The sequence below is a fragment of the Apium graveolens genome, chromosome 7, assembly GCF_009905375.1.
Source record: "Apium graveolens cultivar Ventura chromosome 7, ASM990537v1, whole genome shotgun sequence".
Classification (NCBI taxonomy): domain Eukaryota; kingdom Viridiplantae; phylum Streptophyta; class Magnoliopsida; order Apiales; family Apiaceae; genus Apium; species Apium graveolens.
The window spans coordinates 41,979,243-41,992,560 of record NC_133653.1 but is presented as its reverse complement, the minus strand read 5'-3'; the positions used below and the strand labels follow the sequence as shown (position 1 = coordinate 41,992,560).

At 39.2% G+C, this 13,318-nt stretch overlaps 1 non-coding gene across 1 annotated transcript; it reads right to left on the bottom strand.

Annotated features, from left to right (window-relative positions):
• Window positions 1-3,880: 3,880 nt before the first annotated feature.
• LOC141675795 (small nucleolar RNA R71) lies at window positions 3,881-3,987 on the bottom strand. The gene has a single exon (XR_012556428.1). It is a non-coding gene; the product is annotated as a small nucleolar RNA R71 (small nucleolar RNA).
• Between the last annotated feature and the right edge of the window lie 9,331 nt (window positions 3,988-13,318).

The following is a 13,318-nucleotide window of genomic DNA, read 5'->3' as shown; positions in this document are numbered from 1 at the left end:
AAGAAAGTGGGGATCATTTGATGATATGAATATAGTGACTTATAAATTATTTAGGTGACGTATAAATTACTAAGTTGATAATGTATATAATCATTTTGTTAAAAATAAAAGATATAATATAATAATTTTACTTATAAGTTGGTGATACGTATGATTAGTTATACTTATAAGTTATAATTTTACATATATATATATATATATTTAATATAATAACTAATACGCGAAAATAATATGATGTTATGTGTCGCTTTGACAATATACACATATTTTAAAAACTTTGGAACACGCATTTCATTTTATAATCTTATCTATTTTTTTAAAAGATAATGAAAATTATAGTTTATTGAAGAAATGTTTTAAAAATTAATGGGCATATTTATTATCAAATCAGTTGTAGCCTCCAAGGTTGAATCACATGAAGAAAATTTTTCATTAGAAATAATAAAACACAAGAACATTTTTTTAACTAAAACATAAGCTTTTTAGTTATTAGTGGATGCTAAGAAGTTAGTTCATTTCAAAATAAAAATGAGATGGCCAATATACCTATTGACCACTTTCTATTTATCAACGTTTTGGAACTCAAAAAGTTCTTTGAAAGTATTTGCCAAACAGGTTGCATGAAAGAATAAATTGTCTTTGATTATTTAAGCCAATTAAAATGATGAACCAAACAGGCACATAGGTGTTTCTATTCATCATTTTTTGAATCTTTTCAAGCCCTTTAAAGAATGGGGGAACCATTACTAGAGCAAATCTTTGATCTTGCACGTCAAAAACTTGACGCACATTAGATAATTGAGTAATGTAGGATACACCTATTTGTCTTCTAATGTTATAAATTATCGCATTGTTGTCTTTAATTTCAATTAAAACATGAGGGTTCTTTTTTCTCTTTGAAGCCATGACAGGAGAGTGCATTCAACAAGAGGGTAGTAGAGAGATGAGAAAAAATAAAAAAAGGAGATAACTAGTGGTGGTAATGTTTATAGAGCGAGGGTGGTGTACTGGTGTGTATATATACATACGAAGCGAGAATGCAAGATGACTAAATATTGGTTGTAGAAAGTTCGTTATATTCGTTAGGGAAAATGGATTTTTTTGTCACCCAACTTATCATGTTTTTAGGAACTTACCATTCAACTATTATTATTTTTCTTCTACTCACTAATGTTAGATTCATATTGGTTTTTAGTCACTAATTTTAGGTTCGGATTGATTATTAGCATTATGTCAATTTTTTGTAACATTTTTAAAATATAGGGGTAGTCTATAATATTTTAAAATTTTTAGATATGTCTATATCTTTATATATAGTACTCTATATGTCCCCACCACGTTTACCTTGGTGATGAGAGTTTGACAAGTATTTTAAGGCTCCTTAAAGATGTAGTTTAATGAATTATTTTAATTTTTTTTCTGAATAATAATTTAATGTTTAAATTTTTATATACAAAAAAAATCTTAAAAATAAGTTATAAAACTATGTTTGTAAGAAAAATATCTTGTGAGAGTTTTTTGATTTAATACTAAATTCACATTATTACACATAATTCTATTTTTGTGTATATATACTTGTTTTCCAATACTATTAGAATGGATGGGTTTATAGTTATGATTTTGGGTCGGTAAGAGTTGCATGAAGGAGCTGTGATTAGTGATTTCATTGGATTTTTGAATGTGTCGTTTGGTAAAATATTGATATGTAATTTTTTAATATTTTTAGTACTTTATGATCAGTTTGCTAATTTGATTATATTGAATTTTTTATTTTTTATTTCCCAATAATTTTAGTACGGATTAGGATGCTGATAAGTGGCATTTTATACCACTTAGAACGTCTTATAATAGCTTGAATTTGTGTCTTGAAATCAAGTATTTTGTGTATTTGATGCGTTTATCTAGTGTTTGTATATTTCAGGGTATTAGTTGTATTTCGGGGGAGAATTCATCAATAATAAGCCTTGGCATGTGTTTAGCATTGTAAGTGGGAATGTAGGAGCAGATTACAGCGAAGAAATGGAGCAAAACAGACCATTTTTCCAGAAGGGGTCTGAGCGCCCGCTCAGCTATGCTGAGCGGCCGCGCAGGGTCGTGAATTCAGAATAAGTATTTTAGACTCCTATTTCTGTTTGGCTTCCAACTTCTGAGTAATCTGGGTTTTATGGGACTCCTATATAAGTAGATTTAAGAGATGTTTCACGAAGGTTGGATCGTAGTATTAATCAAGGAGAGAAGGAGATAAGGAAGAAGACCGTTTTAGCACACCGCAACGAAGAGGAAGCGTATTTTCTTGTGATCTTATTTCGTTGTAACGTTGGATGCTAGTTTTCTTACTTTGAACCTATTTACTCTTGTGACGTACTCTGGTTTAATATAATTAGTTTAGTTATTTTTCTCTTGTGTTTATTTATCATGATTTCATATGAACCCATGATGACGATGAGTGCTATCATGGGCTAATCGTGATCATGGGGGTCGTAACGGATTTACTATGGAATTCTTTAGTTAGTTGTTTAATACCTTAGTGTGTGATGATTGTATGATATATAGTATTGGTTGTGCTTATTCGTCTTATGTGTGTCGCGAACATATAAGATAGGGTGTTAATCTCTTGTGAAGCGACAGTGGATCTTGAGATTTAGAACTTGCCATGCTAGCATAGGTTCATGTATGATGTTGCATGATTAGTGGGTAACTCTAACCGTTTTAGTCACCCTGTGTAATCAAAAGGAATAACTTGTTCTTAAATCGTTATGTTGTCAATTTCTGTAGACATATAGGGACTCAACATAATTGATGCCTATTCAACTTCTATCTTAATTGTGGATGTTTGGTAGAATGGTATTAGTACAATGAAAGTTGGCTTTTATCAGTTTTATGTTATTCGATTAATATCATCACTGTTGATGCTAAGGGTAATAACAATGACTATTGAAGGTAGTAGTAATGAAGTTGTGATTTCATGAGTGTTTTAATATTGTTAATTCGAAGTGTTAACTAAGTGCTTAATTGTAGTAGTTAATTGTAGTTAATAATTAGTTAATCAATTCTAAGTGTTATTGTCTTAACATTGAGAAGTAATCATACATTGGTGAGTGAGTTTAATTGAACATAATTAGTCTGAGTCTCTGTGGGAATGAACTAGAAAGTATTCTATATTACTTGCGATCGCGTATACTTGCGTGTGTTATTAGCGCGTGATTTCGCCCTAACAAGTTTTTGGCGCCGCTGCCGGGGACTCGGCGTATTTGTTTAGTTTATGTACTTACCATCATTGGTCATTAGGACTCAGTGATTAAGACGTGTTATTTATTATTTTCGGTTGTATTTCAGGTACTCTAGCGAGCGTTTATGCAAACTCGTTCTCGTACTCGCAAGAGGACTTTAGATACAGCTGAGGAGACAGACGGAAGTTCTTGATATTCCGGAGAAAATAGATTTTGAAGATTCGGATTTAGGAAGTGAACAGGAAGAACCTTTAATCATGGGTGATCGTATTGTTCCGGCAGATCCAGCTCTTATGGACTTTTCTCGGCCTAAAATTGATGACATTCAGTCAAGCATTCTTCATCCGGCTATTCAGGCTAACACCTTTGAAATCAAGCCGGGCACTATTCAGATGATGCAGAATTCTATTTCTTTCGGAGGAGCTGCGAATGAAGACCCCAACATGCATATAAGGAATTTTGTCGAGATTTGCAGTACTTTCAAATATAATGGTATGACTGATGAGGCTATCAAGCTGAGGCTTTTCCCATTTTCCCTTAGGGATAAAGCTAAGAACTGGTTACATTCCGAACCAGCTGGGTCCATCACTACTTGGCAAGATCTTGCACAAAAGTTTCTGGTGAAGTTTTATCCAATGGCAAAGACTGCTGCTATGAGGAGTGCTCTTACTCAGTTTGCGCAGCAACCTACAGAATCTATGTGCGAAGCTTGGGAGCGCTACAAGGAGATGTTGAGAAAGTGTCCATATCATGGAATGCCCGGTTGGATGGTGATCACTGGTTTCTATAATGGTTTGGGGGCCCAATCTCGGCCCATGCTTGATGCAGCAGCTGGAGGCGCATTGTGGGCCAAAAGCTATACTGAGGCTTATAATCTTATTGAGACTATGGCTGCAAATGAGCATCAAAACCCAACTCAAAGGATGATGCCTGGGAAGGTAGCAGGTATTCTGGAAGTCGATGCAGCCACAACTATTGCAGCGCAGCTCCAAGCGCTGTCTATGAAGGTCGATTCTCTAGCCATCTATGGAGTCAATCAGATAGCTATGGTCTGTGAGCTTTGTGCAGGTTCTCATGCTACGGATCAGTGTTCTCTTGTTAATGAATCTGTTCAGTATGTGAATAATTATCAGCGACAATAGCAGCCTGTGCCAGCTACTTATCATCCTAACAACATAAATCATCCAAATTTCAGCTGGGGTAATAATCAGAATGCTATTCAGCAACCATATCAGCAAGGTGTGAGTAAGCAGTTCAATCCACCTGGATTCCAGCAATAACAACAATATGCTCAAAGGCAATCATATCCTCAACAGGGAGGTGCAGCTGCACCCACTAGTGCTGATTTTGAGGAACTTAAGCAGTTGTGCAAGAGTCAGGCGGTGTCGATCAAGACCTTGGAAAATCAAATTGGTCAAATAGCCAATGCAGTGCTCAATCGTCAACCTGACACACTTCCCAGTGACACTGAAGTGCCAGGCAGGAAGGAAGCTAAAGAGTAAGTCAAGGCTATTACCTTAAGATCTGGAAAAGATGCTGATGCTGAAAAAGTAAAAGAAGGAGAAGCTGAAGTTGGAGATGAAGAAGCTAAGTAAAAGGAGAAAGCGGTGGAACCAAGGAAGACTACTGTTGAACACACTCTGCCTGAGGGTAATACAGGGGAGAAACAGCACTATCCTCCACCACCTTTCCCTAAGAGATTGCAACAACAAAAGCTGGATAAGTAGTTCAGTAAGTTTCTGGAGGTGTTCAAGAAACTTCACATCAATATACCTTTCGCTGAGGCTCTGGAGCAAATGCCTAGTTATGCGAGGTTTATGAAGAGTATTCTTTCAAGGAAGGTGAAACTGGATGACCTTGAGACCATTGCTCTAACGGAAGAATGCAGTGCTGTGCTGCAGCAAAAGTTACCTCCAAAGCTGAAAGATCCAGGTAGCTTCACCATTCCTTGCACCATTGGCAAGTTGTCTTTTGACAAGTGCCTTTGTGATTTGGGAGCAAGCATCAATCTGATGCCGTTGTCGATCTTTAAAAAGTTGGATTTGCCTGATCCAAAGCCCACCTACATGTCCCTATAATTGGATGATCGTTCTATTACTTACCCAAGAGGCATAGTGGAGGATGTGCTAGTCAAGGTGGATAAGCTCTTCTTTCCTGAAGACTTTGTTATTCTGGATTTCGAGGAAGATAAGAAGATTCCCATAATCTTGGGAAGACCTTTCTTGGCTACTGGCCGTACCTTGATAGATGTGCAGAAAGGTGAACTTACTATGAGGGTGCAGGATCAGGATGTGACATTCAATGTATTCAAAGCAATGAAATTCCCTACAGAAGATGAGGAGTGCTTAAAAGTGGATTTGATTGATTCTGCGGTTACTTCAGAACTCGATCATATGCTAATGTCTGATGCATTAGAGAAGGCCTTAGTGGGGGATTTTGACAGTGATGATGAGGATGGCAATGAGCAATTACAATATCTTAATGCTTCTCCCTGGAGGCGAAAGCTAGACATGCAGTTTGAATCTCTTGGTACTTCTGACCTCAAAAATGCTGAAGGAAAGCCATCAATTGAGGAAGCACCCACCTTGGAGCTTAAGCCATTGCATGAACACTTGAGGTATGCTTTTTTAGGTGATGCATATACTTTACCTGTTATTATTGCATCTGACCTTTCAGGTAGTGAGGTGGACAAGCTCTTAAGGATCTTGAGAGAATTCAAATCGGCTATTGGATGGACCATAGCAGACATCAAAGGGATCAGCCCTTCATATTGCATGCATAAGATTCTTCTAGAGGAGGGTAGTAAGCCGACTGTTGAGCAACAACACATACTTAATCCTATCATGAAAGAAGTGGTGAAGAAAGAAATTCTGAAGTGGTTGGATGCATGAATCATTTATCATATTTCTGACAGTTCTTGGGTGAGCCCCGTGCAATGTGTACCTAAGAAAGGAGGTATCACTGTGGTAGCAAATGAGAAGAACGAGCTCATCCCCCCTCGAACAGTCACATGATGGAGAGTATGCATGGATTACCGAAAGTTGAACAAGGCCACGAGGAAGGATTACTTCCCTCTTCCATTTATTGATCAGATGCTTGACAGGTTGGCTGGTCATGAGTACTATTGTCTTCTGGATGGCTACTCGGGGTATAATCAGATTTGTATTGCACCAGAGGATCAAGAAAAGACTACCTTCACTTGTCCATGTGGCACGTTTACTTTTCGCAGAGTTTCGTTTGGGTTATGTGGCGCACCGGCCACTTTTCAGAGATGTATGATGGCTATATTCTCTGACATGATTGGAAATAATGTCGAAGTGTTCATGGACGACTTCTCCGTCTTTGGACACTCGTACGATGAATGTTTGAATAATCTTCGTGTAGTGCTCAAAAGGTGTGTGGAAACTAATTTGGTGCTCAATTGGGAAAAATGTCATTTTATGGTGCGTGAAGGCATTATTCTTGGGCATAAGGTCTCTAGCAAAGGTCTTGAGGTGGACAAAGCCAAGGTGGGAGTCATTGAAAATCTTCCACCACCTATTTCTGTGAAAGGAATCCGTAGTTTTCTTGGTCATGCGGGTTTTTATCGGCATTTCATCAAGGACTTTTCGAAGATATCTAAGCCGTTGTGCAACTTGCTTGAGAAGGATGTGACTTTCAAATTTGATGATGACTGCTTAACAGCATTCGAGACTCTTAAGAAGAGTTTGATCATTGTACCAGTTATTACAGCACCGGATTGGACAGAGCCTTTTGAAATGATGTGTGATGCGAGTGATTATGCGGTGGGCGCAGTTCTTGGGCAACACAAGAATAATCTCTTTCATGTGGTCTACTATGCTAGCAAGACCTTAAATGGGCCCCAAATGAACTACACCACTACTGAGAAGGAGCTCTTGGCTATAGTCTTTGGTTTTGAAAAATTTCGATCTTATTTGCTTGGGACAAAGGTGACAGTATTCACTGATCATGCGACCATTCGCTATTTAGTTTCCAAGAAGGATTCGAAGACAAGACTTATTCGTTGGGTGCTCTTACTACAGGAATTTGAGTTAGAGATCAAGGATCGAAAAGGTACTGAGAATCAAGTAGCCGACCATCTCTCTAGATTGGAGAATCGCGAGTCTACTTCACATGATAAGACATTGATCAACGAATCTTTTCCGGATGAGCAGTTGTTCGCAGTTCAGGAGGAAGAACCATGGTTCGCAGATATTGTGAATTATCTTGTCAGTAATATAATGCCTCCTAATTTGACCACAGCTCAAAAGAAGAAGTTTCTACATGAGGTAAAGTGGTATATATGGGATGAACCGTATTTTTTTAGACATGGAGATCATCAGGAGATGTATCCCATTCTGTGAGACGGAGGGGATATTACGAGACTGCCACTCCACAGTTTATGGTGGACGCTATGGTGGTGAGAAGACGGCAGCTCGTATTCTACAAGCAGGTTTTTTCTGGCCTACTTTATTTAAGGATGCTCATCAGTTTGTTTTAAGGTGTGATCATTGCCAAAGAGTAGGAAATCTTACGAGAAAGGATGAGATGCCGTTAAATGTGATGCTTGAAGTCGAGGTCTTTGATGTTTGGGGAATCAATTTCAAGGGGCTTTTTGTCTCGTCCTGCAACAATCAGTACATCTTGCTGGCAGTCGATTATGTCTCAAAATGGGTAGAAGTCAAGGCTCTACCGACAAATGATGCAAAGGCAGTGTTGAATTTTCTTCATAAGCAGATTTTCACAAGGTTTGGAACGCCACGAGTAATCATAAGTGATGAAGGGTCGCATTTCTGCAACCGTAAGTTTACTTCTATGATGCAGCGCTACAATGTGAATCATCGAGTTGCTACTGCCTATCATCTGCAAATAAATGGTCAAGTGGAAGTGTCTAACAGAGAGATCAAACACATCTTAGAGAAGGTTGTTTGTCCGTCAAGGAAGGATTGGTCTTTAAAGCTCGATGAAGCTGTTTGGGCCTACAGAACAGCAAACAAAACTCCACTTGGGATGTCCCCGTTTCAACTTGTGTATGGTAAGGGATGTCATTTACCTGCGGAGCTTGAGCATAAGGCCTATTGGGCGTTGAAAAAGTTGAACCTGGATCTAGATGCAGCTGGAAAGAAGCGAATGCTTCAGCTTAATGAACTTGATGAATTTCGACTCCAAGCGTACGAGAACAACAAAATGTACAGGGAAAAGGTGAAAAGGTGGCATGATAGGAAGCTACATCCTAAGTTATTCGTGCCGGGGCAACAAGTTCTCTTATTCAACTCTCGTCTCCGACTTTTTCCTGGGAAGTTGAAATCAAGGTGGTCTGGACCTTTTATCGTCAAAACTGTGTTTCCACATGGAGCGGTGGAGATTTTTGAGAATGATCCGGACCAAGCATTCAAGGTTAATGGTCAGCGTTTGAAGCACTACTATGGGGACACGACAAACCGGGAAGTGGTTAGTGCCGTTTTATTATCAACTTGAGGAAGGTATGTGACGTCAAGCTAATGACGAAAAAGAAGCACTTCGTGGGAGGCAACCCTTGATTTGTTGTTACAGGAACCCTTAGAAGTTAATAACCTATCCAAAACCATAAAAAAATCAGAAAAATGGAGCCTGGAATTTTTTTTTCCAGAAGCCCCCTGAGCGCCCGCTCAGCTATGATGAGCGACCGCTCAGCAAGCTGAGCGCCCACTCAGCTCTGCTGAGCGACCGCTCAGCAAGCTGAGCGCCCGCTCAGCTCTGCTGAGCGACCGCTCAGGGGCCGACTGGGAGAAATTTTTTTATGTTCAATAAAAAAACCAAAAAAATTAGAAAAATAAAAACATAAAATACAGCCCATAAACCCACGACCTATTTCCCCATTATCCCATGATTCTAACCCTTAAACCCACTCCTAATCAAATTCTACCCTAATCCATACCCTATATATACATACACCTATCTCATATATCTCCCATACACTTTCAACACTTCAACTCTCTCCCAAACACAAAAACACAAATCTCAAGCACTTTTATTCAGATTCGATGGCACCCAAGAGAGCAAGGACTATTGATAGCAGCATCACTGTCCCTACTGCTGATTCTCCGAGGGGTACTGCTGCGAGGCCTCGTTTGAATGATAGGGCTGCTGAGGAGGAGTACACTAGGCTTCTGGGGAAGCCAATTTTGAAGGAGAGGGGGTTCTTACCATCGGGGAGGGATGATGAGTTGTTACCTATGATTGCTGAGAAGGGGTGGATAGCTTTTTGTGAGTCGCCTGAAGCAGTGCCGATGAGCGTGGTTCGCGAGTTCTATGCGAACGCGAAGGCCGAGAAGAATGGGTATTCTGTGGTCCGGGGGATGACGGTGGATTATCACTCTGCGGCGATTCGCCATGTGATTGGGCAGAGACAGAGGAAGCCCATGGAGGAGAACTGGAACGAGAAGACTGCTGAGGATTTTGACTTGGATTTAATTTGTGCTACTCTCTGTAGGCCGGGCACAGTTTGGACCTTCAAGACTAGAACTAATGAGTATCGTCACTTTCCGGCGATCGCCATGAACAGGTATGCCCGTGCATGGAATGCTTTTATTTGTGCTAATATTTTGCCTACTTCGCATGCCATGAGGTCACAGTTGAGAGAGCGCAGTTGTTGTGGGGAATTATGAATGAGGAGTACTATATGGACCTTGGTGAGTTCATCTACCAAGGAATTGAAGTTTTTGAGGGGAGCTAAGCACATGAACATACCTTATGCATCTACGGTTACCAAGCTTTGCCGAGCGGTGGGAGTTCAGTGGCCGTCTCATGAGCAGTTGTAGTTACCGGCCGCTCCTATTGATTCCGGGACTCTGCATGCGATGCAGGAGTGGACCGGTGGTGAGCCCGAGGAGCATGGGCTGGGTTATCATCTTCCAGGAGGGCGTCCAACACGAGGTGCTACCATGGTGAGGCCAAGGCGTGATGAGGCTGGTTCTTCTAGAGCTCAGGAGGGTGCTGGGATGGCTGATGCTCAGTATAGGAGGCTGTCACGGAGGATGAATGCTATGTACGAGACGCAGAGCAGATTTGCTCAGGAGCTCACCCTTGCACTAGGGACTGCTTTTCGAGGCCTTGGAGCTGACATCCAGTGGCCAGTTTTTGGTGAGGACTCTGCATATCCGCCTCCTTATACATCACTCTCTGAGGGTGATGATGATGATGATCTCTCCGAGTAGGTATACCCTGTGTTCCTTTCTACTACCTTCACTGGGGACAGTGAAGATTTTAAGTTTGGGGGTGGTAGTTAAGGAATATTTTGTGTGTGTGTCATATAGCTGCATATTCATGATAGTTTAGTTCATATAATTGCATGATTTTTGCCATATAGTTTTTTTTTATTTATAGCTTTATTTGTTTATCATGTCTTGTAGCTCATGCATTTACCATGATCCCTTTTGCGCTGATTTACCAATTGATTCGTGATATTGATGCGAGTGTAGTGATAGCGTTAGAGTGATGTTGAATCGTGTAGGTTGATATGCATGCTAGAAATACTTGTATTTTCACTAAGTCTTAGAGAATGCTTAAGGACTAGATTGTTGTTATGGTTTGATGGTTTTCGAGGTTAATCTATTTATTATGCTTAGAATTTTATAATAGGTTCTTAGTGATAAAAGGCATGAAAAGAAAAAAAAATGGAGTGAAAAATGGAATTCGTTGCTAATTGTGGCTAGGCGTCAAATGGCTAGTAGCCGGCTCGTATGTTTATGCGAGTAGTCTAGGGTTGAGCAAGATGGAGCGAAATGCACTTGCTCAGAAATTTTGAAAAAAAGGGAAAAAGGAAGAAAAGAAAAAAAAGAGAAAAAAAGGAGAGTTAATGCATAATTGATCACGAGTGGGCTCTTTGGTATTCGAGTTATTAAGTTCTTAGGGGACTTTGTGCCTAGTGACTTAAGGCTTTTATAGTCTGGGATCTGCTAACCTAATGCTCGCTACATGGATGCTATTGTATAAGTCTTTTGTGGACCTCATTCATTGCACAGTCAAATAAGCATTGTTGTTATAAATAAAAGCATGATTCCGTAATAAGCTCCAGGAGTCTTGAAGTGTTATAAGTCACTTTGTGCCTAGAATTTTTATTCTTTGTATAATCATGTGATTGCCTTGATGATAGTTGAGTCATGATAATTAATCTAGTTCCGAAGCATATCTGTTAAGCATCTGCACACACCATGTTTCTGGATGTATGTTAGTTTGTATGATTCGATTGATCTTTATTCGCCTAATTGCATTTGTTGAGATGTCGTGAGTTGGTTGGTTTGGTCGTAGTAAGGGGGATCGATGCATTTCATATAGATTGCATTCATGCATATTTTTATTTTATTTTTTAGTCTGTGATGCCTGAGGACAAACATCGATTTAAGTTTGGGGGTGTGATAAGTGGCATTTTATACCACTTAGAACGTCTTATAATAGCTTGAATTGGTGTCTTGAAATCAAGTGTTTTGTGTATTTGATGCTTTTCTAGTGTTTGTGCATTTCAGGGTATTAGTTGCATTTCGGGGGAGAATTCATCAATAATAAGCCTTGGCATGTGTTTAGCCTTGTAAGTGGGAAGGTAGGAGCAGATTACAGCGAAGAAACGGAGCAAAACAGACCATTTTTCCAGAAGGGGTCTGAGCGCCCGCTCAGCTATGCTGAACGGCCGCGCAGGAAGCTGAGCGGCCGCGCAGGGTCGTGAATTCAGAATAAGTATTTTAGACTCCTATTTCTGTTTGGCTTCCAATTTCTGAGTAATCTGGGTTTTATGGGACTCCTATATAAGTAGATTTCAGAGACGTTTCACAAAGGTTAGATCGTAGTATGAATCAAGGAGTGAAGGAGATAAGGAAGAAGACCGTTTTAGCACACCGCAACGAAGAGGAAGCATATTTTCTTGTGATTCTTATTTCATTGTAACGTTGGATGCTAGTTTTCTTACTTTGAACCTATTTACTCTTGTGAGGTACTCTGGTTTAATATAATTATTTTAGTTATTATTCTCTTGTATTTATTTATCATGCTTTCATATGAACCCATGATGACGATGAGTGCTATCATGGGCTAATCGTGATCATGGGGTCGTAACGGATTTACTATGGAATTCTTTAGTTAGTTGTTTAATACCTTAGTGTGTGATGATTGTATGATATATAGTATTGGTTGTGCTTATTCGTCTAATGTGCGTCGCGAACATATAAGATAGGGTGTTAATCTCTTGTGAAGCGACGGTGGATCTTGAGATTTAGAACTTGCCATGCTAGCATAGGTTCATGTATGATGTTGCATGGTTAGTGGGTAACTCTAACCGTTTTAGTCGCCCTGTGTAATCAAAAGGAATAACTTGTTCTTAAATCATTATGTTATCAATTTCTGTAGACATATAGGGACTCAACATAATTGATGCCTATTCAACTTCTATCTTAATTGTGGATGTTTGGTAGAATGGTATTAGTACAGTGAAAGTTGGCTTTTATCAGTTTCGTGTTATTCGATTAATATCATCACTGTTGCATGCTAAGGGTAATAACAATGACTATTGAAGGAAGTAGTAATGAAGTTGTGATTTCATGAGTGTTTTAATATTGTTAATTCAAAGTGTTAACTAAGTGCTTAATTGTAGTAGTTAATTGTAGTTAATAATTAGTTAATCAATTCTAAGTGTTATTGTCTTAACATTGAGAAGTAATCATACATTGGTGAGTGAGTTTAATTGAACATAATTAGTCCGAGTCTCTGTGGGAACGAACTAGAAAATATTCTATATTACCTGCGATCGCGTATGAGTCTCTGTGGGAATGAACTAGAAAGTATTCTATATTACTTGCGATCGCGTATACTTGCGTGTGTTATTAGCGCGTGATTTCGCCCTAACAGAAGCCTCTTCCTAATAATTTTGGTTTTGAGTTTAGTACCCTACCTAAAAAGTAGCAGACATATATGAACCCATTTTATGCGTCTGTTTACAATGTATATACATCTGTTCCGACAAAATGTTCAAAACAATACAAGTCCTTCCTAAAACATAGGTATATAATTCAGATATTATACGACTCCTCCATATGCATCTAGCAAACTCAAATACATAT